The sequence below is a fragment of the Haliotis cracherodii genome, unplaced genomic scaffold (assembly GCF_022045235.1).
Source record: "Haliotis cracherodii isolate W230 unplaced genomic scaffold, xgHalCrac1.p SCAF_6, whole genome shotgun sequence".
NCBI classification, from domain to species: Eukaryota; Metazoa; Mollusca; class Gastropoda; order Lepetellida; family Haliotidae; genus Haliotis; species Haliotis cracherodii.
The window spans coordinates 34021346-34030614 of record NW_027266319.1 but is presented as its reverse complement, the minus strand read 5'-3'; positions in this window follow the sequence as shown (position 1 = coordinate 34030614).

Sequence of the window (9269 nt, the reverse complement as noted above, 5' to 3'; positions counted from 1 at the left end):
CTGGGTGCCTTATTGAATGTTAACAGATATATACAAAGTTGAAAGATTAATGGCTTCATAGAAATTATCTACTGACTAAATGTCAGAGAAAATGGAAGCCCTTGAATAATTATTTACTCCAAAGTTAATATAAACCTGGACTTCGACGAGACCTGTCAACTGCCTTCTACGTATTTATGTGCGCTTCGCCGCACTGTCCCGCCATTTCTCATACGAAGCACCCTGAAACTAACTGATATCTATATCTATGCCAACTTGAACTGAAATACTCAAGATTGGAAAGAAAGGACTTATTATGTGACATTGTTCTCTAATAAGTTATCTATACTACATTATATAAGATATCATTTCATTCTAGAATTAAATTTTTTTGGACCATATTAGACAATTTTAAAAAATGATGCAAGTCAGGTGAAAAAGACAAAGCAATAGTGTTAATATCAACGTTTGCGCGGTTTTCAAGTTGTCTTTTGATTTGAAAACTAGAAAACACTTATTTTCAATTAGAAACGAATGCTATAAATATCGTTAGTGTTTTCCTGACTTGGCATAAGGATATTTCCAGCAGGTCTTTTTACATGAAATTGCAGGACAGAATTGGTCCGATGTTGCATAAATGCGTTTGTTGGGTCCATTTGATGTTTTTAGGCGCCCCCCCCCCCCCCCCCCCCCCCCTGTGATTTTTAGTGACTTCGGAGTGTGTCATTTCAATAAACTTGAACCCCTGTTCATCAGTGGATACACGAAAGGAAGATGCAGTTAATTCCCTTTGGTGTTCTTTACCTCGACGGGCGAAACCGAGCGTACGGTCGAACCACACTTTACGAAGCAGGCCGGAAGTAGTTTCCGTATCCAAACTTTCACGATTTTTTTTTAAAATCATTCTCGGGGATAGCAGCATGATGTGTTGTCTGGTCAAGGCCGTCGCGCTTAAGGGTTCTTTTTATCATGGACAGAAAAATATTGTTTGCAGTGTGAAATTCCCGGTCTTGAATAATGTTTATGCTGCGCTCAAATGGCGGTCCCCTGATGTGCCTGTGTATGGCAGCACGCAACCCAACAAAACTCGATTTTGAGTAAAGATATCCCTCAGCATTTCTGACTTCGGCATAAAAGAACCTCAGTCTCTTATTCAGTTGAGAAGCAGGAAGCTCTTCGAACTCGGATCCAGGCCATTCTGGAAGTGAAAATATTGCCTTGTTCAGGGTACAAATGTGACAGTAAGTGGGAGTAATTTGTTAATATTACGGCGTCGTGTTTAAATGAAATGTCCGTACATCCATTTAGCATAATATATCTCAAATCTTACAAAACGAAATATTTAATTTACGTTAAGATTTTGGTCAATCTCGTTATATTATTGCCAATTTTTGCGATGACACATTGGTCACGCTTTACATTGCTATCATGGCAATGGTGTAAGGGAGGTAACTCTCGCTGATGTTGATCGAATCTTTAGGTATGTGTTTATGTATTCTTTTGTTTCAATGGCTTACGTCGAAATATTTTAACGCTGGCTGTATTTCCTAGTTCAGGGGCCATCTCAGAACGGTTTTCAGCTTCAAACAGCTGTTGTGAGTAATAATAATAATAACAAAATTAGGTGTGTTTATGAATATCATAACTATTATAGAGTTGAAATAAATGTTATTTACTCTGTTAAAAATTTATTTTGTTTTGTTTTTCCCTTTAGCCAAGCCCTAAGAAAATTACATCAATTATGATTATGATTGTGTAATTACTGAAAAAAGGTAAATTTCATTTACCTTCAAATTCTTGAATTATCTCAGAAAATGTCTCGTCGTCCCATTCACTCAATATTTCATTGAAATCTCCGATGTGGAAGTCAGGGTAAATTTCCATCTGTTCCTCCAGGTTGATGATTTCAAAAATAGTTCCATTGATTTATGTATACATACACGGTGATGAGACCCCAAAAATTCAGTGATGTTATGCTCATTCGACAACACTTTTTAGCCAATCAGATCAGGGAACATACCTACTTTTATGTTACAATATTAATTCGAAAACAAGGTCAATTTGGTAGATAATAGGGAACCAACCAGAAAGCATATTAGGATATATAGATTGATTTAAAGTGTTTCCAAGCAATATCTATCCCGATTGCATTTTATAATTCTAGTCTAGCGGGTTACGCAAGAGTGGTAAACGTCTGAGGCCTGAATCACTTCGGGCTTTCCTCCACATCAAGCTGATACGCCGTGATATATAACTGGAATACTGTTAAAAAACGGCGTTATAACCGACTCACTCACTCTAATTCTGGTGACCTTGACCTTTCACAAACGTCAACCAGAATCTCTGCAACTGAATGTAACGTATTCCTCTCCTGTCCCCGCGCTCGCTACATCCCAAGCGTTACAAATGCCATCGCCGACTACAACATACACTGGGACGTGAGCTTTTGTTTGTTTGTTTGTTTGTTTAACGCCGCACACAACGCTATGCGATGGCGGTCTGTAAAAAATCAAGTCTGGAACAGACAATCCAGTGATTGACTTCGATCTACGCAAATGACATACGTTGACACGCATCAACCGAGTCACCGAGCCTAACCACATGATCCCGTTAGTCGCCTCTTGCTAATAGCATGGGTTGCTGAAGAACAATTCTAACCCGGATCTTCAGGGGTCGGGTCATGAGCTACCGTATGCAGTTTTCATTTTTTAAAAAAAGGTCACCTTGTCCTCATTTACCTTAGACACTAATACGATATAAAGAATGAAAAACACAACGTAAATGTGATAGAAATAAAACTGTTTTCAACACTACCGTGACCACGTTTTGAATAATGAAATTTTGTGTGTGAATATCATACATGTTAGGAAACAATATCACTTATAACTTATAGTATTCATCCAAAAGATTGGCATTTTGTTGTTTTTAATTTTTCTCTGCATAGAAAGTGGCATCTCGTTAACTCGATCTCCATCGACTCCATCTAAGTCGACATAACCTCATAGTCGGGACGGAACGATCTCATATGGGTTTCTGCATGCATGACACAGAACATGTGTCTTCCGACTCACATCCACCCCCGCCCCGGGAGGTTTTCGTTTCACTAATAAACTAATTCAATTCAGTGTTTTTTAGGGATGGGTATTGGATGTTTAAAGTGTATCACAATATTTAACAATGCACAAATCCCGATACGTATCACAATATATTGTATAATTCAAAAATTGGAACTCAGAAGCAATTTAAACGTGTCACTGTAGGAATTGAGGTTCTTAAATGGAACCAAAAGAGATGCTGGAACATCATAATGTTTACTCATTTAATATATACGTAAAGATGCACGCTCCGGGGGACAGAGATGACTTGGTGGTACACCGCTGCCACAGAAGAACTTCAGAATACGAATTTGCATTTTGGAATTACGGAACATTTAGAAGGTATTTGGCAAGTGTATAACATTAAACACATGATAAAATAGCTATTTGAAATCACATGATATAGTGAGCATTAAAACATGATACGTAGCATGGAAAGAACGAACCTCCATTTACCGATATACAGGTAATACCGCGCATCCTTGGTCTTCATACGATTATATCAAATAACTGTTTTACAGTGTATAAGTACAGTACTTCTTTAAGAATTTTACATGAACTTACATGAATTTCTGATATAGAAAGGCACTGAAAATTACATATATGTTCTTAAAATCTTCGTAATTATTCCAATAGTTCTGGAAGAATGCAAATATATTTTTTTTTAAAGCACACCTTTGTTTTTCCACGAGAAGCAGGCGCCATTTCTTGGTCAATATTTGTCTTTTTTTTGGGATGATGGTTAAAAACAATTTTAGTTTGCATGTCACTACAGGGAAAACTCGTTAACTTACGTGCTAATCTCAAACTACCGTTCTGCGTATCGTCCAATCGAGAGCCCAGGAGCTGTAGGGACACAGCATATTGCATCTTTTATACATTGGACGGAAAGGGGGAAAATCTTCACTTTCAGAAAATACAAATATTCTCTGGGCTCTTTTCATGATTATCTTTATAAAGATAACATAGACCAAACCAATCTTTAAATATTGTTTTTCATTTCTGAAGTCCAATCCAAGATTATTTTCGTGTTGTATAATCAGCAGGTGCGTGTTTCTAGGTCAACAGATAGGGCATATCAACAAAATAGTAGGTTTAGGTATAAAAAACCTTTCCATAAACCATATGAAACATCTGCTTACAGGGGAAGGGAGCCGATGAAATTGGCCTTTGGGCTGTATCTAAATATGGACTATCAAGTAAATGTATAACATAAATAATTTTATTACATCTTCAGTATAATAATAAAATTCAATTATCAACTCCCAGTTTCATTTTATAGGGAAAGAGAGGTTACTCTAGATCTGTCTGATTCACGTGCAGTTGTCACGTGTTAATCCTTTCCGCTCATGTTGCGCTATAGACAGCAACAACAATTTTTGCTCGCTCTGCACAAGAAGTATTTTATCAAGAGTAACTGCTTTCCAGCTCGCTATGCCACGCAAAAAGGATGTATCAAGATACTTAGGGTCGACGTTCAGGGCGTTTGTTAAGTCTAGAGGGGCTAGAAGAAAGAGGAAACTTGTTCAGCGAGCGGACAGCGAGGTAGCGACGTCGGCCAAGCAGACAAGGATTGCGCCCGCCAGTTTCGTGAGTTATCCCCCTTAGTTGATGATACGTGTAGCAGGTCTGACAGCAGCATAAATATTACAAGTGGTAGGTCTAGTAATACTGATAGTAGTACAGCAACAGTTAGATTCCAAACAGTAGGCGATAGGCCTATTGAGCTTGATAGAAGCGACAGCGGTACGATTGCTATGGCAACCGGCATTAGTCAGTCACAGGCTTGGCGTGCATGATTTCTCACAGTTTATTGCTCCACGGCCTATCGTTCTCTCCCAAGATAACTTAGGTTCCAATATACCTCAAAATATCAAGGAGAAAATTTGGAAAAATGAGTATGTGGAATTAGGGATCTTAACTAAAGGGCTAAGACAGGAGACCTATGACAACAAACCAGGAGGACTCGTGGGCCTCAATGAACAAGGGGGTATTGAGGTTATAAGGCGCAATTATCCCAGAATCAACACAATCGAGGAATGGACAGATGCATTCTTGATATTTGTCAGCATTTATCTGGAGAAATTTGGCGGCAAAACACAGCACATGCTTAAATACATGAATATTGTACGCATGGCAGCTACAAGGATTTAGGGTTATGGTTGGCGTTCATATGATCAGCAGTTTCGACTTCGCCATGCTCACAAGCATCACGAACCATGGTCTGTCATCAATAATGAACTCTGGCTTATGTTTGCAACCCCATCATCAAGTGTTAGTATTAATCCATACTACAGGCAAGGCCAAGGCCAAGATGTTAAGCCCAACATGCAGACAAAACGCCAGCTTCCATGCTATGACTTCAATCTGACAAAATGTAGCCGCAGTGTGTGCAGGATATGCACATATGTGTACCAGTTGCAGTAAGCCTCGCCCTTCCCGCCTTTGAAAGAATATGTCAAAGTTGGCACATGTAAACTCCCCAAATGGGAAAGCAACCTAGTTTTGCCTGATAAAACTAAATCACCAGTCAATCTTGAACATTTATCAGCTTTGTTAAAACATTACCCAGACCGAGACACTGCTGAATACCTATGGGGTTTTTTTATTTTGGTTTTAGTTTGAATTATACAGGTCCAAGGGAATCATGTTATTCCCAAAACTTGAAATCATGTACAGAACTACCAGAAGTAGTCAGGCAGAAATTACAGAAAGAAATTACATCAGGTAGGATGGCAGGACCATTTAGTTTCCCACCGCTTCCAAAATTAAGGGTGTCGCCAATTAGGCTTGTCCCAAAGAAAGAACAAGGAGAATATCGGTTAGTTCACCATTTGTCATACCCAGAGGGTACATCAGTCAATGATTATATTGATGATGAGTATGCCTCAGTTTCTTACACAAGTTTTGATGAAGCAGTGGACTTAGTCCACCAATTTGGCAAAGGGGCAATGTTAGCAAAAACAGACATTAAAAGTGCATTTCGGTTATGTCCAATCAATAAGCAAGATTTTGATCTCTTAGGTATATATTTTCAGGATAACTATTATGTAGATATGTGCCTCCCAATGGGATGCCGCACGAGCTGTGCAGTTTTTGAAAAAGTAGCAAGTTTTATACACTGGGCTACTCAATGCAGGTTGAAACAAGGGGTATTACTTCACTATTTGGATGACTTTCTTTTTGGTAGCTCACCTAACCCTAATCATTGGCAAGACGCTCTTGACACCTTTTTGTTGCTATGTCAGAAGTTGGGAGTTCCTATTGCTAGTGAGAAGACAGTACTTCCTTGTACTTGTCCTTGACATTCCTTGGAATTGAAATTGATACAGTAACAATGGAATTGAGAATACCGACAGACAAAATCAATCAATGTAAAAAATTACATAACAGGTTTGCAGATCGTAATAAAGTGAAATTGAGGGAAATGCAGTCACTTATAGGTTTGTTGAACTTTATCTGCTGTCACAATGGTATTACAGTGTTCTCAGACCAATACTGGAAGTCAAGTGACTCTCTACAGTTGTTTACAGATAGTGCGGGTGGAGAGCATTCTGGATTTGGTTTGTACTTCAAAGGCAGGTGGGCAGCTGGATTATGGCCTAAGGAATGGAGACTCCACGGTTACACCTCAGACATCACATTCATGGAGTTTTTCCCAATATTTGTGGCAGTTCATATTTGGGCGGAACATCTCACAAACAAGAAAGTGATATTTAATTCTGACAACCAGGCAGTAGTGCATATACTGACTAGGTTAACATCGTCATCACCGAGAGTAATGGTTTTAGTCCGTTTGTTTACTCTCAAATGCTTGAAGCTTAACATAATCATGAAATCTCAATATATTCCAGGGTGCTACAACAGCATAGCAGATTCTTTATCCCGCTTTCAGTTGCAGCAGTTTCGGATTATAGCACCCCAGGCTTGTCCGCAGCCAACCCCAATACCAGATTCTCTATGGCAGATATGAAAGAGGAAGCTAACAGGCTATTAAGTATGTCAGTATCTCAAAACACCAATAAGGCATACAGGTATGCGTTGCATGGATTTCAACAGTATTGTTTCAGCAATAACCTAGATCAGACCTGGCCGGTTCCAGCTGCGCAGATTGCTCATTACATAGCCAACCTATCATTGGAGGGTAAGTCTCCAGCAACAGCTTATCAACATATCTCAGCTATCAGTAGATATCATAAATTAGCCTCATTATCAGACCCTACAGAGAATTTTGTCATCAAGAAGTTGTTGCAAGGAATAAGAAGAGATGCTCAGAAGCCGGATACAAGAGCTCCTATCACCTTACCATTGTTAAAACAGTTAACGGAAGCCTTGCGATCTGTTTCAAAGTCAGTGTAAGAGACTATTCTGTTTCAGAGTATGTTCTCCTTGGCATTCTTTGGATTCTTGCGTGTAGTGAACTAGTGAGTAACAGGCCCAGCGTATCAGGGACTGCTGCTATCTTATGTCATAATAAATTCATCAAGTATTGTTATGACAATTTGCATGTCCAAAACCGATTTGAGAGCAGCTCAACTGCACATTGGAGCTCATGCTGATGTTTCAATTTGCCCAGTGGCATTGCAGAGATTGTGTTTGGATATCAGACCCCATTCATCATCCCATAAGAGTTTTTTCATACATATTGATGGTCTTCCAGTTACAAGATACCAGTTTTCTTCAATGTTATCAAAAGCGTTAGGGTTTGTTGGTCTGGAGCACAATAAATACAAGTCTCACTCTTTTCGCATTGGAGCAGCTACCTCTGCAGCTATGCAGGGTATCTCGACTGATGTCATCAAGTGTTGGGGAAGTTGGATGCGTTCAAACTATATTTCAGAATAGCTTTAATATAAGGAATTGTTACAATTCATGTGTATGCTTAACATGTCAACTAATTTTTTCAGACATTTGGTTTGTCGGATCTTCCTATGTGTATTGGACTCAGAAGAATTCACAGCGGTTAGGATTTGGGAAGAATTTGCGACTAGACCAGCTGGGTGCTGAGGTGAAGTGGCTTGGCAAGCGAGGAATGAAGATGGACGACTTGAGACCATGCATCAAGAATAGACTCAAGACACATCCTCCTCCAAAGGTACTTGTATTACATCTTGGCTCAAATGACCTAGTGAAGGATAGTGGTGTAGACTTAAGTAAGAAAATGGAAGGGTTGGTTTCTTGTATCACAGAGTCTATGCCTGAAACACTTCTGGTGTGGTTGGAAATCCTACCTAGAGGCACAGACTATTGTTATGATCTGAATTGGAGAATGGATTTGTTGATGTGATGTCCCTCACAGATAACATTCTCCAATAAGGTAGGTAGGTGGTAGCCAGCGGCTGGCTGGGTGTGGCTTTACCGGCGGCTGGCCGGAGGGGTTTGTCACTGGCGGCTGGCCAGAAGTGGTGGTTACCGGCGGCTGGCCGGGTTGTGCATAATTACCAGATTGGAGTCGGCGGCTTGTTGACTCGGGGGGGGGGCTTTACTCATCTGTGGCGACCCCAGTGAGACAAGCCCCTCCTGTTTATGCTCTGAGCTGCTCACGTATGATATATCGGCGCTCAGTTATTATTTTATTATTAGTCTTAAACCTCTCCTCCCAGGGTATCGTCACAAATGTAATAAACTGCACCCATATTCTATTCCACACAAATTTTGCGTTTGTTGTTTTTACTGTTTGTAGTGTAGCTTCGCAAAGGATCATATGTTGCTCAAGGTTCAATATGTGTTCAGTTTAGCATATTACCTTGTCAGGATGATAATTCATTGTCATCACTAACAATGAAAAACGGCTTCCGTATTCCTAGAAGGATAAAAATCCTCATCTCGGCCTCATGTTTGGGTTATGGCCAGGTTGAAAAGTAGGGATAAGGTGTAGATGTTGGGATGTCGATTATTTTCAGACCGCCGTCATATAGCAGGAATATTGCTGAGTGTGAAGTTAAACGACAAACAACTTGACACTTTGACACCTAAATATCACCACAAGTTGTTGTATTTGCTGTTTTCTTCCTAGTCATTTCGGTTGGTCCACCTCCGACATCCCTGCGGTAACCGAGATTTCCCTCACCGACCCTTCACCTCAGGCCTACGTTCCCATTGTCATCACAGCTGACGTTGTGGAGATTAATCGCAGTGGCCTTGATACCACAGAACAACCACAGCTCTTGTGTGTTCAGATGGATCAAGAAATTA